This window comes from Fukomys damarensis, unplaced genomic scaffold (genome assembly GCF_012274545.1).
Source record: "Fukomys damarensis isolate Sample0158 unplaced genomic scaffold, DMR_v1.0_HiC HiC_scaffold_21, whole genome shotgun sequence".
Taxonomy (NCBI): Eukaryota; Metazoa; Chordata; class Mammalia; order Rodentia; family Bathyergidae; genus Fukomys; species Fukomys damarensis.
Genome location: NW_022900933.1, coordinates 7960514 through 7972924, shown reverse-complemented (window position 1 = coordinate 7972924; position 12411 = coordinate 7960514). Strand labels below are relative to the sequence as shown.

The 12411-nt window shown below is 43.2% G+C and overlaps 1 pseudogene; it reads right to left on the bottom strand.

Moving 5' to 3' along the window:
- Nucleotides 1–1712: 1712 nt before the first annotated feature.
- LOC104847572 lies at nucleotides 1713–5097 on the bottom strand (annotated as a pseudogene).
- Nucleotides 5098–12411: the final 7314 nt, after the last annotated feature.

The following is a 12411-nucleotide window of genomic DNA, read 5'->3' as shown; positions in this document are numbered from 1 at the left end:
GGGTGAAGGGAGGGCAGGGACAAGGGGACAAAATGAGAATCAAGACCTATTATGTAAAGGTACAGAATCCCAATGATGAATGCAATTGTATTGTATACCTAGATTGTACCAATAACCTCAATAAAAAGAAAAAAAAACTCACTGTTCAATTCACTGGTAGTAGGACAATTTTGCTTTGTATTTTAAAAAGCATACAGTACTTTTCCTAGCTTCTACACTCTCTGCTAGCCAGTGCATAATCTTATTGAATAATGATCAACATTACAGACTTAAAGACATCTCAAACATGTGCCGGGCTCAGGGGCGCACGCCTGTAATCCCCGCACTCTGGAGGCTGAGGCAGGAGGAGCCCTGCGAATTCAAGGCCAGCTTGGTCTACATAGTGAGTTCAAGCCCAGCCTGAACTCCATAGCGAGACCTTTTCTCACAAAAACAAAACAAAACAAGTTCAGATGTGCTGTGACACAATTACTAACACTGGGTGCATTATTAATGAAAATACCTCTAGCAAAGCTTTACATTTGTTATTTAGTTCTTAAAAACGCCTACATATTATCTATTCTTTCTTTTTTCTCTTTCCTCAAATAAGGAAACAAATATAGGAAGTTTGTAGTAAGAGGTAAAAAGGACTCAACAGAAATGTCTTTATGATAAAACTTGTGCTCCTCGCTTTGCTGATTGCCTTTCATTAAGGATAAAAAGAGATTAAGTCAAAATTGCTTTGTAGTTTAGGAAAATCCTCAGCACTTCCCACTTAGGAGAAACAAATCCATGCCAGAGCGCTATTGAAAGGCTTTTGTCTATGCTGATGCTGCTGTTTCAGGTAAGGTCAGATAACGCAGAGGGGATGTGGTGGTTTAAGGCCTGGGCTCTGAGCTGGCCTGAGTTCGTGTCATAAAGTGTGTAATCCCCTCCCCATTTGGCCAGGGAACCAGGAGTCTATGTAATTAGGCTGCTGCTGCAGATGAACCTTCCCAGGGTAAAAAGTGGAAGTTATGGAAGACTTAGAAACCCAATTTTCTCCTCAGAAAGGGAGAGTGGAGTTACGCAATGATAGGGTAAGGAGAGATGCCTAAGGTACCATAAAATGACTTCAGATGAAACGGAAGCAGTGACCAGCTTTATGGCCTCCGTGGTTAGGTCCTAGGGGCTATGTGAGACAGCCAAGGCTTCCTCTAGAGAGCTTTTTCTAAGAGATAAGTGAAATAAATCAGAAACTCATGTTTAAATACTGCGTTGTTTCTCTGGTGTGAGAAACCAAAAGGGTAAATAAGGACTAAAATATATAAGAGATATTGGGAAATGGGAAGAAAATGTTCAAACAGGAAGGCGAGCAAGGGAGGAGGGAGGAAGAAAGGAGGGAAGGGACGAGAAAAAGAAAGTGAAAATAGAAGGGAAAAAATGGAAATAAAGCTTGTGTACATAGGGAGGGGAGGGGGCTTTCAGGGGTGAAGGGAAAACGAGGTGGGCTATGGATCACATACAGGTGCAAATTCCGGGGATGAGCGCCTCATTACGTATGCCTAAAATGGACCGATAAATGTTTTGCTATTTTGTAAAAAACTTTTTTTTTTTCTAAGACAGAAGTAGAGAGGTCAGCTTATAAAATCCATGCAATCAGTAGGGGCCGGGATTTATAGCTCAGTGGTGCTGTGTCTGCCTTGCAAGCACAAGGTCCTGAGTTCAATCCAAAATAAAGTCCATGAAATCGATTAATTAACTTTCTCTTCAGCATCCTTTAGGATGGCCGCATCAGGCACCCTGTTTTCCTTTAAGTCTCTTTTTAAGATTCTAAGATCTGGGTATGGGAGGGGGAGGCAGATTCTGAAACAAGCAGATGAACGTCAGCATGTATATTTTTCCTTTCCCTTCCTTCCCCTATTCTCCCACCCTTCCTCTTTCTTGCTGGCTTCCTTCCTATCTTTCTATTTGTGGTACTAAGAATTGAATCTAGGACCTTTACCTGAGCTACATCCCCAGCCAGCCCTCCACCCCCATCCCTGTTTTTGATTTCGGACAGAATCTTGTCAAGTTGCTAAACTGCCCAGACTGCGCTCCAATTTTGATTCTCCTGCTTCAGCCTCCCAGAGTGCTGGGGTTATAGGTGTGCACCACCACACCCAGCTGATGTATGTTAAGGTTTGTGTTACCACTGATACCAGATATGGACAGAAGTTCAAAGGGCAGAAGCACTTAGGTAGAAGCAGCAATCACAGTAACAAATGACCTTGTTTCATTTTCCCCGAGAGCCAGCATGCTTCACGTCTTGCTTACTGAAACACTGTTTTCCGATAGTTTCATTTTCTCACTGCTGTCTGTGTTCTAATTCTTGGTTCCACAGACATCCAGCAGTTAGCACAGTGTCTGCAGTGGCTGTGTGTAGTAGCTGAGGACTGTCCTGCAGTATTGAATGCCTCATCCTGACTCCTAAATTTGTATATAGGTGGGTCTGGACATAACACGTATGTGTATGTGTACATGCATTGTGTGTGTGTGTGTGTGTGTGTGTGTTTTGTGGTACCAGGGATTGAACCCAGGGCTTTGCACCGAAATACATCTCCATCCCATTTTATTTATTTTGAGACAGTCTCATTACATTACTAAATTGCCCAGGCTGGGCTGGAACTTGTAATTCTCCTGCCTCAGCCTCCTGAGTGCTGGGATCACAGGCATGCGCCACCACACCTGGCTTCGTCTTCATCTTGACTAATCTAGAAATATTGGACTTCATAAGTCTCTGTCAGATGCAACCAAATGAAGCCTATCATGAAGATTATATTCTTTTAAAAGTATTTCTTGGTAAAATATTTCAAAAACCTTTTAGAACTGTTTCTCAGAAACAATTGTGATTTTATTCTTGCAGCATTCAATGTGAACAACCTTCCCAAGATTTCAAGTTTTTCCATTGACTTTAAGCTTTGCCCTCAGAAACTGTCCAAAATTTCCAGAATCAAAATTTCTATCTTCTACTGAATGAGTAGGGTCCAAATTAAACTTCCAGGGCCTGGGGATTTAGCTCAGTGGTGCTACTGCCTGCCTTGCAAGCTCAAGGTGTCAAGTTCAATCCCAGTACGAAAACAAAACAAAACAAAAAAACAAATTAAACTTCCAGGTTGACTTCTTAGGCTTCTTGTCTTTTGGTGCTGTCACCAGCACCCAGGTGCCACAGCTCAAAATCCTAACATTTGTTAACTATGACTTATATTTTACCTGTAAATTTTTGTATGAGGATTTTAATATTTTACAAGAAAACCAGCCCTTTGTAATAGTTTAACTTTTTAATTTTAATACTTTATTTTACTTTTCAGATAAATATATATTCAAATTTTGAATACATATTTTGAAATTACAATTTGAAAAACAATTACATTTTCTTTTTACTCTTTAGATAATAAAATACAAGTTATACAACAGTGCAATTATAAAAAACAATTAGTGGGCCAGGTGTGGTGGTACATACCTGTAACCCCAGCACTCAGGAGGCTGAGGCAGGAGGATTGCTACAATTTCAAGGCCAGTTTGGGCTACCTAGTGAGTTCAAGGCCAGCCTGAACTACATAGTGAGACCCTGTCTCGAAAAAAAAATAGATTTTTCAAACAAAGCCAAGAGATATAATTCTGATGGAGTAATTATAAATCATATATGTGTTTATATTATTATGTATTCAAACCTTCTATGCCCAATAATATAGTAAACTTAATCCTTTGATATCTGCCAACTTTCAGTCCTAGCAAATTATAGTTTGATATGCTTTTTTTGGGATTGAACGTAGGGAATTGTGCATGCTAGGCAGGGGCTCTATCACTGAGCTACTCCACCAGCCCCTATATATGTACATTTTTCAATTTTTTATTTCAAACATATGTTACAAATAGAAAGTACATGTGCTCACTTTGGCAGCACATATACAAATAGAAAATGCATTTTGTTAGCTTGACTTTTATTTTATTTGTTTTTCATTAGCTTGCTTTTTTTTAGCTTGACTTTTATTTTATTTGTTTTTCATTAGCTTGCTTTTTTTGGGTACCGGGGATCGAACTCAGGTCCTTGCGCTTGCAAGGCAGACAGTGGAACCACTGAGCTAAATTCCCAGCATTAGCTTGCTTTTTAATATTTAAAAATAAGACTTGTAGTTTGTGAGCCTTCATTTGTACCCATGTTTAGGGCCTCACAAATATTAGGGGCTGTCCCAAAAGAGCTTGTGTGAAGCTCGCCTGAGTGTCAGCCCTTCCTGCTAACCTCTTTGCCTTCTTTTTGGGTTGCATGTGTAAATTGGACTAAATAAGCCATTAAGTATTATTTCAGAATGTTACATGTATCACACAATGACTTAGAAACAAATGGGAATCTGGCTGGTCTCAACCTTTTTCTTCCACTAGAGGGAGGCATGACCCTATTGTGGAAAGCTTTAATCTGAAACAGCCAACCTTACCTTTGTAGCCTATGAGATACATAATATATCTATACAGGACTAGAGGTGCTGGGGATGGTAAAGGAAGTTAAATGCTGTTACTAACAGCAAGACAAACGATCCTGTTGTAGTGGTGAGCCAGTATATGAGAATGCCTATAATCCCAGCAACTCAGGAGGCTGAAGCAGGAGGATCACAAGTTTACGGACAACCTGGGAAACTTACTGAGACCCTGTCTCAAAATGCGATTCATTTTAAACAGGGCCTGGAATGTAGCTCAATGTAGGTACAGTACTTGCCTAGCTTGAGTTCGATCAAGAAGAACCCTGACTTGTATGTGTGTTCATGGATTTCTACAGAGGGAAAGATAATATCCGAACTGAATCATATGTGAAAACCAGCAAACTGCCAAAACCCTGGGGTCTTCTGCAGGAACCAGGCCTGGGCTCCTCTTCAGCCAGGAGAATAGAGTCTTAGTGTAGCTACTTCCAAGTGATCACGTTGCACATTCTTGGGCTATTAACAACCTGCCGTCTTGAGCCCGTGTGAACAGCCTCCGGCAGACCGCTGAGCCCTGGGTACAACTTGCAGAGGAGCCGCGTGGGAGCAGGAAGGGCTCCGAGGGAAGGGCGCAGCCCTGGCGGGGCCTGTCCACCTGCGGAGCTGAGTGAGACCCTACGGACATGAGTGGCCTCCAGGTTGCAAATCCAGTCGCCCAGATAATGTGCTCTGGAAGTAACTGTGGGCCTCTACGAAAAGAAAACTTAAAAACGCAGGAGCGACTTCTCATCCTCCGAAAGGCCACGCCGCTCCTCCTGGTCACCACTCATTTCTCACCTATTTGTAGTCGACAAGTAGGTCTGTCCTACCTATTTTTGCTTCTCCCTACAACGGCAGTACATAGCCTTACTGAGAAGATCAGTGCAGAGACAGGGGGCTTTGTCAGGAAGCAGATCTGGTTCGAATCTCTTGCCGTCGTGCGATTTGGGGCAGGCACTTGGATTCTCTGAGTCTTAGTCTTCTTATTTGCGAAACAGGAACATAAGTAGTGCTTACCCTTTCAGAGTCTTCCAAGCATTGCTATGGTTTGGATCTTCAAGGTCCCTGTGAAAGTCCGCTCCTGAAGGCGTGGTTGCAGCCCCTGCTACACCGGAAGGTGGCAGAACCTTTAGGGGGTGGGGCCTGGAGGAGGACAGTGAGCTATGTGGGGCCTGCTCTTTAAGGGATATGTTGACCCCAGCCCCTCCTCTTGGTGTCTTTTGCTGCCACAAAATGAGGAGCCTCTGGCTATGATGTGCTTGCCTTGCCACAGGCCCAAAAGCAATGAGGCCAGCCAACCATGGACCGAAACCTCCCATACTATAAGATGAAACAAAGTTTTCCTCTTTTTAAGATCATTATCTCGGGTGTTTTGTCATGGTAACAGAAATAGAGAAAATAAGGTTTTGCACGTAACTGCTAAATGAATGGTAGTTGTATCTTCCTCCTCCTTTTTGTCTGAGAGCAAGCACCTTCATAACTCCTTGTGTCTCAGACAGACACTTAAAGCATTATGATTTTTGCATTAAGGGGGCGTTCTGACAATGATATATATGTATAAGGGCAAGAAACTTTCTCAAGTGTTTTATGACAGAAGTGTAATGTGGACTGTCAGAAAAATTTTAAGGTGACAATAACTAAAGAAGCTGTCAAGAATTTTCTCCCTTGAATGGTGTTTTAGACTAAGATAGGGGTGGGAGGGTGGAGGTGGGCAGGGAAGAAAGGGATAAGGTCAGGCAGACAAGCCTGGCACTGGAAATTCAGAAACCCCAGTGGTTGGTGCAATGCAGGAACTGAATCTCTTGTGAGGGGCAGGTATGGTTCTATGTATGAGTCAGATAACCTGAGTTCGTGTGTGTGTGTGTGTGTGTGTGTGTGTGTGTGTGTGTGTTGAGGATGGAACCCAGGGCCCTGTGCAAGCCAGACAGATTCTCTACCACTGAACTACACCTCCAGCCCTGACCTGAGTTACCACAAGTATGAATCTGGAGATTTGCTTCAAGATTCCTTAACTGCACATTGGTGATAAAAGTGGTGTCATGGGGTTGGTTTGAAAACGCAACATGCAGGTGGCTGTACAAGCCCTTTAATAGCTATAAAAGCCCACGTCACCCTCTGGTGGTGGTTCTCTTAGTGCACTGTGGCTGGTGGACCACAGAATACGTGTGTGATGGCCAGGGAAGCAAATGGCTCAACCATAGGCAGAATCATAAAGGGGAGATTAGTGAGCAAAAGTGCTTTGATGTGTAGGAAAAAATGTGTGGAGATATAAAAAGAAGAGAAAAATCATGAGAGAGAATGCAGAGGTCTGAGTACCCCAGACAGCACTGGCAAGTCCTAAGAAGCTGTATGAGCTACTTTGAATTCATTTCTGATTGTAATTCCCAGCAAAAGAGGGGACTGGATAATGGAGGAAAAAAACCTCTTGTCTCTGGGTAGGCTCATCAGCTCAAGCAAAGACTTATGTGAAAGAAGTGCCTTTTCTCTGGACGCAAAAGTTCAGACACATACAGGAATACGTATTTTTCTTTGGCAGTAAATTTTACCTTTCCTTTTCTCCTTTTCAAAAAATCGGTATACCATGATATTGTGTGTGTGTGTGTGTGTGTGTGTGTGTGTGAAATACAGTGTGATATTTCAATGCACATATATAATGTGATGATCAAATCAGGGTAATTACCATGTGTGATGACCAGATTATGATAATCACCTAATGCACTTATCATTTCTTTGTGTTGAGAATATTAAAAATTCTCTTTTCTAGCTATTTTGAAATACACAGTAAATTATTGTTAACTGTAGTCACCATGCTGTGCTATAGAGTGCTAGAACTCATGCCTCCCCTCTTTATCTGATAGGTTTGGATTTTTATAAAAGCCTTTTATGCAATGTATACTACAGGAGAGTTATTTGAGGCAGGTATTTCTAGTAACTTTCCAGAATATGAATGAAGAACTTGAAAATGTTAAATACATTTAGAAGAAGTAGAAAAAGACTTTGGTCAGTTTTTTTTTTTAGAAAATGCTAAACTACAAAATCAGACAGTCTGTGGCCTCTTAAACCATGTCTGTCTATACTCTTTCTCCCTTTTGACCTCATTTTTGGTGGAATGGGGGAATGTTATACTCTCTGACCTGCTATTAATATTATTTTATTCTGAGTTAAAAGAGGTAAGGAAGCTGCATTTCCAGAATTGCATTTGAGTAATTTATGAAATTGCATCTTACAATTTGTTGCCATTTCTAACAGTTCTTTCTCAACTGGGTGCTCATATTCATAACCTTGCCTTCCATAACTTTTCTCTTCTAGCTCATGAGAGAGAATTGCCTCAATCAGAACTGGGGGTGAGGATGGGAAAGTACATTTTTCATGCTATTTGGTTTTCAATGGAGAAGACATTAGAAACTCAAGGCATGTGAGAGATTTGTATAGATTTTTAAGTACCTTCAAGGGGCAATACATAGGACAAAAGTTATTTTACCTGTTTATTTCCAAACATTAAAGGCCAAGGCTGATACTAATGAGGGTAACAGAAAGTTGGCTGCAGATGTTTGTTTCCCAGACGCTTTATTTTAACTGCAGATGAGAGGAACCTTGTTCTGTGGTCCAGGGGCCCAGCTAATCAGATTAGGTCTCCTTTGCTGCTTCTGTCCTTGGTCATTTTATTTAGGACTCCAGTCAAACACAGGGCAGGGGCCAGGGATTTAGTTCAGAGGTATCACGCCTGCCTCGAAAGCGCAAGGTCCTGAGTTCAATCCCCAGTACAAACAAACAAACAAAAACCAACAACAAAAAAAACCCATAGGTGAATAAAGAATAAGTTATGTAAATATACTCTCAGGTGCCCAGGCCTAGACAAGAACTTGGCAACATTTCATTCAGCAGTACCTGTGCTCTACCTAACATGCCAGTCTATGTGACAAATAAGAAAAATATCCCATGCAACAGTGCATAGAACTCGAGATTAGCAAGTGGCCAGGCAAACAGGGTGGTTTTTCACTTTGCCAGATACATTCAGGTGACCTTACAGAAGAAACATCAGCTCTCCAAGCCTCAGTTTTCCCAACTTATATAATAGTGACGGTCCCAGGGAATCTATGGGGATTAAGTGAAACAAAAGTGAACCAACCTATACAAGCCTGCCTACTACTGTGGTTTCCGGGCTGGAAAGATACTCGATAAATATTAGAATCCTTTTTATGGTCACAAGAGACATGGTCCCAGAAATTATCCAAATTCAACTTTGAAATATCAAGGCACATTTCAGGAACTCTGCTTTATGAGCAGTTGAGATAACCTCTGAAATACTGTATTAGTTAGCCCACCCTTCCCACTCACGACCACCAGATCAAGGTGTCACCATAGTGCGCACAGTTTCAGCTCCAGATCCTCTTAAAACAGACCAAAATATACCATAAAATATGAAAAATAAGTCTGTTCCTAAACACTTTGAGACAGATAAGAGCATCCCAGGATCTGAATCCTCCCACTTGGCCTCAGGCTCGGAAGAGCAAGGAAAACTCCACAACTAAACTTTGGTGTGACCTCCCTCAGGTATCAGGGGTTTATATCTCTGCTTCCTCCCTACCCTTCACTTTCTCATCAGCTGTTGCTTTCTTGCCTTGGACAGAGTTTGTTTCTACTTGTTTAGCTTCTTGGTGGTTTCTTTGTTGCAGAGGATCTCTTCTCACCCCTCTGATTTGTCTAAGCGAAAGCCTTCAGGGAATAGTTGTAGTGTGCACGGATGGTAGTAGGGGCGATCCAGGAATTGTGGGGTTGGTTGCTGGAGATACGGGTTGCACAATAGCAGCGCAGCTGGTGTTGACAGGTGAGGTGAGCACCCTGGGTGAGGCAGGTACACACTTCACGGGGCCACGGTGGTTTGGGAATAGTTAGGACTCCCAACAGGGAAGGGCTGGGGTGAGAAAGTGAGCAAGGTACCTGGCGGGAGAGACGCTTTCATTCTTCCCTGCAGCAAAATGTCTCTTCCTGCTCTGACCTCTTTTGCTGTCCCAGGGACATCTCATTAATCTTCTCAGCTCATCTAGTTAGTATAATCATAAAAGCTAGAAAATTAAAAATAAATGAATTAAAAGGGTCCTGGGAGTGTAGCGCAGTGGCCCTGGGTTCAATCTCCAGTGCAGCAAATAACACACAAGCCAAGCTAGAGAGTCAGTATTATTGACCCTATATAGCATAACTGGGTTCTAACAACTCAATGCTTTAAGCCAAAAGTTGGGATTAAACAGTCCTTGTAGGGTATTTTGAGGAGGGGCAGAGGCACTGTGTGTGTGATTCCTTAGGTGTCTGTGGGTGAGGTGGCGATGAGACCGGGACCCTGCTGGGCAGATACACAGCCCTTCCTGCTAGACTTCCGAGTGCTCCAGTCTAGACATCGGGATCAGCTGTCTCCAGAATCCCTTCTTCGGTTTGGTCATGGTTCAGGTAGACTTGCAATAATCACCCTCCCACCCTGCATTAAACTGGGCAAGGCTCCATCCACAGGCCCATTATCTTTCTCAAAGGACAGGGTGAGTCAGAAGGAAACTCCCTCCCTCCCCTTCATCCTCCTTGCTGACGCTGTCCTGCAGCGAGAGCTCTCTCTGTAATAAGGAGCAAACTGTAGGTGTTCGAGGGTCTTTAAAAAGAGAACATGCTGCTCCCAGGAGTACAATGACTTCTGCAGGAAGTGTCAGAGCAGGAGGAGGGCTTTGCTTCCTGGGGGGAGTGGACAATTGTCTCTGGGGTGGTAGGAGCGTGGAGGTGGGGTTTGCCCACAGGCGGTACCGCGTTCTGCCCAGAGATGATGATGAGCAGGCCATTTTAATTCCCAGTCCTTTACAGGCACGGTGGCGAGGTGAGCAGGGCCTTGGGCTCTGCTCTGGGTTCAAGTCCTCCCCAACCTGTGACAGCCCATGTGATCTTGGGGAGGTCATTTAACTTTCCTGAGCCATAAAATGGGAATAATAATACAATTTACCCTAGGTTTGTTGTGTATAAAATGATATAATAATATATAATAGAGGACCGTGAATTCAACTCAGTGGTTCCACTGCCTGCCTCGCAAGCACAAGGACCCGAGTTCAATCCCCCGGCACACACACACACACACACACACACACACACACACACAAATATATATATATAATAGAAAGCAGGGCATGGTTGAGGGCTGCAGATTTAGCTCAGTGGCACTGTACCTACCTTGCAAGCACAAGGTCCTGAGTTTGATCCCCAGTACCAAAAAAAACCAAACAAACAAAAAAAAAACCAATAAAAAATAAAAAGCAGGGCATGGTTAAATGTCCAATAAATGACAATTATCCACTGTTGCCTGTGTTGGTTTGTTTCTTACTGTGTAGTCTCAGGTAGCCTCAGTTTCATCTGAGAAGTGGGGGCAATGTTACTCATCCCACAGAACTGATACTAGGATGGAATAAGATGTTTAGCACACTGTGTGGCATGATATAGATACTGGATAGACCTTATTTTTCTTCACTCTCACACTGTCTTTACCTGCCTAACAGCTCATGATTGAAATTCCTTCATTATAGCTTCCACTCCAGAGGTATCTTGTTCACAAACCAAGCACCAACAAGTGGAACTGATTTTTTAAAACAGTCGTTAATTTCTCCTTAAGGAAGAAAGGGGGATCACATGGGTACTAGGGCCCTGGAAGAACATCTGGGAGAGGCACAGGGAAGCCGAGACTGGCAAAGACAAACGTCTTATCCTTTGCAGATTTTCACCACGTGGCTCTCAACAGCCATCTGCTCTTCAGTCCAAACTAACTTCTGTGCTTTAAGGATCAGGAAAGGGCCTACAACCCGAGAGAAGCCAGGACCTTTAGCTTTGATGGAAACTGGTCTTGGGGTGGGAGCAGCAGAGATGTCAGATGACCACTGTTCATTGTTGACAGAGTGGGTTCCCCATATTTGGAGCCGGTCTTGACAAGCTCGTCATGGACACCCAGAGCACGCTACAACCCTTGAAGACTGCTTTCAGCAGAGCGGGCTAAACCTCACCTCTACCCAGTTGAGGCTGGCACCGCGCAAGTTTACCTCTGATGCCCCTGTAGTCTTCCTGTCCTGGAGATCCAGATCACAGTCATCAAGAGCCGTGATCCTCCTCTACGAGGTATGTGAACGGAGGGCTGATGAACCCAGCACAGACGTGACACTGGGCTCTCACAGGGCCCCGCGGGACGTCGAGCCTCCTAACTTTCGCCATCAATGGCTGCCTCTGTCACCGGGTTTTGTAGTGACCAGCGGTGCTTTCCAGATTCTTACCATTCAATGAATTAATGTTTATTTAAGACAAACGAAGAAGAAAAGGAAGCGCAAAATAGGTGTCATGGAGGAGAAGTGCTCGGCTACCGGAGGAACAAGAGGGCGGTGGCAGCAAAGTCACTGCGAGGCCTTCTTTGTCCGCTTTCTGACACTCGATCCAGGCTGTCCCATCAAAAACCCACTTGGGCCCCTTTCTTCCTATTTCACATTGTCAATTATCTCATTAGGATCTTATGGACTACTACAGTTTATTCACACCAGAGAAACGATTCGGTATTTACACATGTGTGGCCTATTTATTTCACTTAGGAGTATATCCTCAATATGTATCCATTTTCCTACGAATGAATCTAATTTCTCATTCTTTATGGCTGAGAAAGGGCCTAAAGGTGTAGGGAAAGTGGGAAGGGTAGGGGAAAGGGAATAAGGGAAAAGAAAAAAATAGGAGAAAATGAAAAAATGGAAATGAAGTGTTTGTAAAGAGGGAGGGGAGGAGGGGGTGAAGGGAGGGCACGGACAAGGGGAAAAAATGAGAACCAAGACCTGTCATGTAAAGGTACAAGATCCCAGTAATGAATGTAACTGTACTGTATACCTAAAATGTACCAATAAACTCAATGAGAGAAAAACCCTGCTTGATCTGGGACTAGAAAATTAGAGGATTGGTGTCG